The sequence below is a fragment of the Microcebus murinus genome, unplaced genomic scaffold (genome assembly GCF_040939455.1).
Source record: "Microcebus murinus isolate Inina unplaced genomic scaffold, M.murinus_Inina_mat1.0 scaf070_hap2_Mmur4.0, whole genome shotgun sequence".
Lineage (NCBI taxonomy): Eukaryota > Metazoa > Chordata > Mammalia > Primates > Cheirogaleidae > Microcebus > Microcebus murinus.
Genome location: NW_027439016.1, coordinates 42459 through 50378, shown reverse-complemented (window position 1 = coordinate 50378; position 7920 = coordinate 42459). Strand labels below are relative to the sequence as shown.

Below are 7920 nucleotides of genomic sequence, written 5' to 3'. Positions count from 1 at the left end.
GAAAAGAAAATGCAATAATAGAGGCCGGGCGCGGTGGCTCACGCCTGTAATCCTAGCTCTTGGGAGGCCGAGGCGGGTGGATTGCTCAAGGTCAGGAGTTCAAAACCAGCCTGAGCAAGAGCGAGACCCCGTCTCTACTATAAATAGAAAGAAATTGATTGGCCAACTGATATATATATATATATAAAAAAAATTAGCCGGGCATAGTGGCGCATGCCTGTAGTCCCAGCTACTCGGGAGGCTGAGGCAGAAGGATCACTCGAGCCCAGGAGTTTGAGGTTGCTGTGAGCTAGGGTGACGCCACGGCACTCACTCTAGCCTGGACAACAAAGTGAGACTCTGTCTCAAAAAAAAAAAAAAAAAAGAAAAAAAAAAAAAAGAAAATGCAATAATAGAGGTAAGAGACACTTTTTAAAAATAATGAATCCGAAGAGAAAAGTAAAAGGAGGCCTGTGGAGCAGGTCTGGGTGTGACTCCGGATCCCCCAACATCAGGTGCCACCACCAAAGATTCCTACGTGGAGCCCGTAGAACCCCAAAAGCAACGGGACGAGTTCTGGTCACATACTCCCTCAAAATGACATCCTGGCCTTCTTCTGGAACTCCCTCCCCTCTCAGACTCTCAAGGTTTCCTCCAGCGTGTCGGTTCCCACAGAGCAGACCTTTGGTCTGAGACCTGACAGTCCAGATGCCACGCGTGCTGCCGCGTGGCGGCGGTGTCGCGGCTTGGGACAAGAGGAGGCCCCACGGTGCGGGCTGGGGCGCCAGGCACAGCGGCGGGCGCTGAGGGTGGGGGTGACCCCCACCCCGGGCCGCCGCCGCGCTCCCAGAAAGGGGACAGAACGAGAGGCAAAAAAAAAAAAAAAAGCCGCCGCCTAGGGCACCCGTGATTCCCGGGCGGTCTCCCATCCAAGTACTAACGAGGCCCGACCCTGCTTAGCTTCCGAGACCAGAGGAGATGGGGGGCGTTCAGGGTGGTGTGGCCCTAGACGGCGGAGGGCGCCCCTGCCCCGCTCGAGAAGCCGAGCCTCTCTGCGCTTCCCCGCCGCCGCCTCCCGCCCCAGGCCCCGCGCCGGGCCGGGCCTGTTGAGTTCGCCGGCGGCCGGGTCCGGCGGGCTCCGAGGGACCGGGGTGATGGGCGGGGCGGGGCGGGGCGGGGCGGGGCGGGGGGCTGTCTCTCTCTACACACACACACACTCACACTCACTCACACTCACACAAGATGCGCCTCCACGGCTGGACTCGCCAAGGTGGAGACCTTCCAGCCCCCCTCCTCTCCCCGCCTGGCCTCCTTCACCTACCCGCCGCCCACCCCCAGCGCGTCGCCGCCGCTGACTGCGCACGCGCCCGGCGCTCGCCCTCTGACCCCAGCCAGGGGCCGCCCTCCCCCACAACCGCTTTCAGCTGTGCCCCCCTCCCCCCGCCCTGTGGGTGGGCTGCCGCCTATTCCCCCGGGCCAGGACTGGGGCACAGCGCAAGGGGGAGGGGAGCGAGTGTATGGGGCATCTCTCTCTGGGGATGTGTCCCATGGGTGGGGTGGGGTGGGGTGGCGTGGTTTGTGGGGCGCTGAAGAAATCAGTCCCCTCCATCTCCCACCTCTGGAAAACGCCCAAGCCCTTGGAGAACTGCCGGCACCGCTACCGTGGGGGCCGGGACCCTCCTCTGTGTCCTCCTGTGGCCCAGTCCAAGGGGCCTGGGCCTGGCCGGGGCTGCATTGGACCCCGACCACCCTGGCGTGTGGACTCGCCAAAAATCGGCCATTAGATATTGGATTCCAGCTTCCTTGAGGTCATTTCACTAATGAGTGCACCGGAAAGAGTTTCCTAATCCATCTGTGAGGGTGGCAACTGAAAGAGAATTTGAAAGCTGACAGAATAGGCGAGGGAAGGCATAGGAGATTTCCACACCCAGCAAGGAAGCCTTTCCCGAAATGGAAGAAAGAAACGAGCAAACAGAGACACCGGTAGCCCGCCCGGATCAGAGTCTGCCCCCGAGAGAAAGCACCCTGACCAGGTTCACCCGTGGGTGGGTGGCGAGCTAGCGGCATTCAGAAGAGCGAGGCCCGCAGTCTGTGCGGAAGACACCTGCACTCGGGTGTGTGTGGCGGCACAATTCCCAAGCAGCTCCAGATGTTAAACCAAGGAGAAGCCAGGGAGTTCCCAACGCCCCAGGTGTCCTCAGCCCACGACTGGCTGCTGTGGGAATGCGAAGCCCGGCTCCTTGTCTCAGAGCGGGGTTCCCAGGAGGATCAGGCTGAAGCTGGGACTTGGCCGCAAAGTGTCCCCTCGCATGGCCACCCCCTTCCCCTTCCTGCTCCTCTACTCCTGGTGCCCCTCCATCCAGGGGCCAGACCTTAAAGAGTCACCGCAAGAGAATCCTGGTCCCAAAGGAGCCTTCTGGGGGACCGGTGCTGAGAGAGGTTGTGGGCATGGCCCGCTGGGGCTCTGCCCGACCCAGGGCTGAGAGACGCCACCTCCCAGCTCTGGGTCCCTGCAGGAAGTGTTGGCAAGCACAGGGCCGGTCCTCCAAAGGCCCAGGTGCAGGGAGCCCAGGCCAAGCAGCCTGTGGAAGAAGCCACTTGCCGTGCCACCCCGGGAACAGGACTGCAGGCCCCGGCCCTTCCCACCTCCTCCTCCTCCTCTTCCCCCCCACCCCCCGCCCCCACCCCTCCACCGACATGGCACAGGGCTCAGAGACACCTCAGACCCTTGCTACCCAAAGTGCAAAGGGCATCGGTTGCTCCTCCAAACCCCCCGCCCAGCAGACCACGTTGTCCAGCCAGCCCCCGGGCCTCCCTGGGGTGCCCAGCACAAAAGTGCAGACACCCACGGGACCCTCAGTCTCAGTTTTCGGATGTTTTTGCCACTCTAAGGACCCGCAGGCCAGCTGGGCCTTCGGGCAGGACAGAGAGCCCCGGAATCCGACGTGGAGAGCTGCGTGTACGTCCCCATCAGGAGGCGGTCCCCACCTCCGGGGCTCTCCCCTTGCGGGGAGCGGCAGCCCCAGGGCCTCAGGCAAGACACCAGGCTGGGCCCCCCCACGGCACAGCGGGGGGGGGGGGGGGAGGGGGCACAGCGGGGGGGCACGTTCCCCCCGCACAAGCGCCTTAGGGACGGCTGCTGGAGACTGCTGCGGCCACCCTGCTGCCGGGTTTCTGGAGGGCTTCCTGGAAGCAGCGTCCACACCAAGCCCTTGGAAGGCCCAGGCGACGGAGGAGCCAGCCGGTCAGGCAGGGGCCGAGGACGGTGAGAGGCCGGGCGGGAAGGAGCATGTCAGGCAGGGGCAGAGGACGGTGACAGGCCGGGCGGGAAGGAGCCGGTCAGGCGGGGGCCCAGGACAGTGACGGGCCTGGCCGGGGAGGAGCGAGTCAGGCAGGGGCAGAGGAGACGGGCTGGGTAAGGGTTAGGGTTACAGTTAGGGCACAATTCACAATCGCAAAGATGTGGAAGCCACCCGAGTGCCCATCCATCCAGGAGTGCATTAATAAAATGTGGCGCGTGGACACCACGGAGTGCCATTCGGCTGTGAGGAGCAGCGGTGAGAGGGCACCTCTCGTGTTCTCCTGGCCAGAGCTGGAACCCGTTCCAGTAAGCCAAGTATCCCAAGAATGGACACACGAGCACCACGTGAGCGCGCTCACCGGCAAATTGGTACGAACGGATGGACACCTAAGTGGACAGAGAGGAATCCCCTTCCTCGGGTGGGTGTCGGGCGGGTGGGGGGAGGGGATGGGCATACACATCCATTAGGAATGGGGTGGGTGCGCACCGACTGGGGCATGGGCGCACTTGAAGCTAATGACCCGAGGGGGGAGGCTGGGAGAGGGCAACGTACCCGACCTTAACATTGGTACCCCCACAATACGCTGGAGGTATACAACATGAGAGGTAAATGAATAAGAACACAGGGGGGAGGGGGGCACGGGCAACACATGTCACCTGAATACTTGTACTCCCATCATCTGCTTGAAAAGAGAGAGAAAAGAAAATGCAATAATAGAGGCCGGGCGCGGTGGCTCACGCCTGTAATCCTAGCTCTTGGGAGGCCGAGGCGGGTGGATTGCTCAAGGTCAGGAGTTCAAAACCAGCCTGAGCAAGAGCGAGACCCCGTCTCTACTATAAATAGAAAGAAATTGATTGGCCAACTGATATATATATATATATAAAAAAAATTAGCCGGGCATAGTGGCGCATGCCTGTAGTCCCAGCTACTCGGGAGGCTGAGGCAGAAGGATCACTCGAGCCCAGGAGTTTGAGGTTGCTGTGAGCTAGGGTGACGCCACGGCACTCACTCTAGCCTGGACAACAAAGTGAGACTCTGTCTCAAAAAAAAAAAAAAAAAAGAAAAAAAAAAAAAAGAAAATGCAATAATAGAGGTAAGAGACACTTTTTAAAAATAATGAATCCGAAGAGAAAAGTAAAAGGAGGCCTGTGGAGCAGGTCTGGGTGTGACTCCGGATCCCCCAACATCAGGTGCCACCACCAAAGATTCCTACGTGGAGCCCGTAGAACCCCAAAAGCAACGGGACGAGTTCTGGTCACATACTCCCTCAAAATGACATCCTGGCCTTCTTCTGGAACTCCCTCCCCTCTCAGACTCTCAAGGTTTCCTCCAGCGTGTCGGTTCCCACAGAGCAGACCTTTGGTCTGAGACCTGACAGTCCAGATGCCACGCGTGCTGCCGCGTGGCGGCGGTGTCGCGGCTTGGGACAAGAGGAGGCCCCACGGTGCGGGCTGGGGCGCCAGGCACAGCGGCGGGCGCTGAGGGTGGGGGTGACCCCCACCCCGGGCCGCCGCCGCGCTCCCAGAAAGGGGACAGAACGAGAGGCAAAAAAAAAAAAAAAAGCCGCCGCCTAGGGCACCCGTGATTCCCGGGCGGTCTCCCATCCAAGTACTAACGAGGCCCGACCCTGCTTAGCTTCCGAGACCAGAGGAGATGGGGGGCGTTCAGGGTGGTGTGGCCCTAGACGGCGGAGGGCGCCCCTGCCCCGCTCGAGAAGCCGAGCCTCTCTGCGCTTCCCCGCCGCCGCCTCCCGCCCCAGGCCCCGCGCCGGGCCGGGCCTGTTGAGTTCGCCGGCGGCCGGGTCCGGCGGGCTCCGAGGGACCGGGGTGATGGGCGGGGCGGGGCGGGGCGGGGCGGGGCGGGGGGCTGTCTCTCTCTACACACACACACACTCACACTCACTCACACTCACACAAGATGCGCCTCCACGGCTGGACTCGCCAAGGTGGAGACCTTCCAGCCCCCCTCCTCTCCCCGCCTGGCCTCCTTCACCTACCCGCCGCCCACCCCCAGCGCGTCGCCGCCGCTGACTGCGCACGCGCCCGGCGCTCGCCCTCTGACCCCAGCCAGGGGCCGCCCTCCCCCACAACCGCTTTCAGCTGTGCCCCCCTCCCCCCGCCCTGTGGGTGGGCTGCCGCCTATTCCCCCGGGCCAGGACTGGGGCACAGCGCAAGGGGGAGGGGAGCGAGTGTATGGGGCATCTCTCTCTGGGGATGTGTCCCATGGGTGGGGTGGGGTGGGGTGGCGTGGTTTGTGGGGCGCTGAAGAAATCAGTCCCCTCCATCTCCCACCTCTGGAAAACGCCCAAGCCCTTGGAGAACTGCCGGCACCGCTACCGTGGGGGCCGGGACCCTCCTCTGTGTCCTCCTGTGGCCCAGTCCAAGGGGCCTGGGCCTGGCCGGGGCTGCATTGGACCCCGACCACCCTGGCGTGTGGACTCGCCAAAAATCGGCCATTAGATATTGGATTCCAGCTTCCTTGAGGTCATTTCACTAATGAGTGCACCGGAAAGAGTTTCCTAATCCATCTGTGAGGGTGGCAACTGAAAGAGAATTTGAAAGCTGACAGAATAGGCGAGGGAAGGCATAGGAGATTTCCACACCCAGCAAGGAAGCCTTTCCCGAAATGGAAGAAAGAAACGAGCAAACAGAGACACCGGTAGCCCGCCCGGATCAGAGTCTGCCCCCGAGAGAAAGCACCCTGACCAGGTTCACCCGTGGGTGGGTGGCGAGCTAGCGGCATTCAGAAGAGCGAGGCCCGCAGTCTGTGCGGAAGACACCTGCACTCGGGTGTGTGTGGCGGCACAATTCCCAAGCAGCTCCAGATGTTAAACCAAGGAGAAGCCAGGGAGTTCCCAACGCCCCAGGTGTCCTCAGCCCACGACTGGCTGCTGTGGGAATGCGAAGCCCGGCTCCTTGTCTCAGAGCGGGGTTCCCAGGAGGATCAGGCTGAAGCTGGGACTTGGCCGCAAAGTGTCCCCTCGCATGGCCACCCCCTTCCCCTTCCTGCTCCTCTACTCCTGGTGCCCCTCCATCCAGGGGCCAGACCTTAAAGAGTCACCGCAAGAGAATCCTGGTCCCAAAGGAGCCTTCTGGGGGACCGGTGCTGAGAGAGGTTGTGGGCATGGCCCGCTGGGGCTCTGCCCGACCCAGGGCTGAGAGACGCCACCTCCCAGCTCTGGGTCCCTGCAGGAAGTGTTGGCAAGCACAGGGCCGGTCCTCCAAAGGCCCAGGTGCAGGGAGCCCAGGCCAAGCAGCCTGTGGAAGAAGCCACTTGCCGTGCCACCCCGGGAACAGGACTGCAGGCCCCGGCCCTTCCCACCTCCTCCTCCTCCTCTTCCCCCCCACCCCCCGCCCCCACCCCTCCACCGACATGGCACAGGGCTCAGAGACACCTCAGACCCTTGCTACCCAAAGTGCAAAGGGCATCGGTTGCTCCTCCAAACCCCCCGCCCAGCAGACCACGTTGTCCAGCCAGCCCCCGGGCCTCCCTGGGGTGCCCAGCACAAAAGTGCAGACACCCACGGGACCCTCAGTCTCAGTTTTCGGATGTTTTTGCCACTCTAAGGACCCGCAGGCCAGCTGGGCCTTCGGGCAGGACAGAGAGCCCCGGAATCCGACGTGGAGAGCTGCGTGTACGTCCCCATCAGGAGGCGGTCCCCACCTCCGGGGCTCTCCCCTTGCGGGGAGCGGCAGCCCCAGGGCCTCAGGCAAGACACCAGGCTGGGCCCCCCCACGGCACAGCGGGGGGGGGGGGGGAGGGGGCACAGCGGGGGGGCACGTTCCCCCCGCACAAGCGCCTTAGGGACGGCTGCTGGAGACTGCTGCGGCCACCCTGCTGCCGGGTTTCTGGAGGGCTTCCTGGAAGCAGCGTCCACACCAAGCCCTTGGAAGGCCCAGGCGACGGAGGAGCCAGCCGGTCAGGCAGGGGCCGAGGACGGTGAGAGGCCGGGCGGGAAGGAGCATGTCAGGCAGGGGCAGAGGACGGTGACAGGCCGGGCGGGAAGGAGCCGGTCAGGCGGGGGCCCAGGACAGTGACGGGCCTGGCCGGGGAGGAGCGAGTCAGGCAGGGGCAGAGGAGACGGGCTGGGTAAGGGTTAGGGTTACAGTTAGGGCACAATTCACAATCGCAAAGATGTGGAAGCCACCCGAGTGCCCATCCATCCAGGAGTGCATTAATAAAATGTGGCGCGTGGACACCACGGAGTGCCATTCGGCTGTGAGGAGCAGCGGTGAGAGGGCACCTCTCGTGTTCTCCTGGCCAGAGCTGGAACCCGTTCCAGTAAGCCAAGTATCCCAAGAATGGACACACGAGCACCACGTGAGCGCGCTCACCGGCAAATTGGTACGAACGGATGGACACCTAAGTGGACAGAGAGGAATCCCCTTCCTCGGGTGGGTGTCGGGCGGGTGGGGGGAGGGGATGGGCATACACATCCATTAGGAATGGGGTGGGTGCGCACCGACTGGGGCATGGGCGCACTTGAAGCTAATGACCCGAGGGGGGAGGCTGGGAGAGGGCAACGTACCCGACCTTAACATTGGTACCCCCACAATACGCTGGAGGTATACAACATGAGAGGTAAATGAATAAGAACACAGGGGGGAGGGGGGCACGGGCAACACATGTCACCTGAATA

General features: G+C 62.6%; 2 pseudogenes; both read right to left on the bottom strand.

Moving 5' to 3' along the window:
• Positions 1-871: 871 nt before the first annotated feature.
• LOC142869336 (uncharacterized) lies at positions 872-990 on the bottom strand (annotated as a pseudogene).
• A 3858-nt stretch (positions 991-4848) lies between these two features.
• LOC142869335 (uncharacterized) lies at positions 4849-4967 on the bottom strand (annotated as a pseudogene).
• Positions 4968-7920: the final 2953 nt, after the last annotated feature.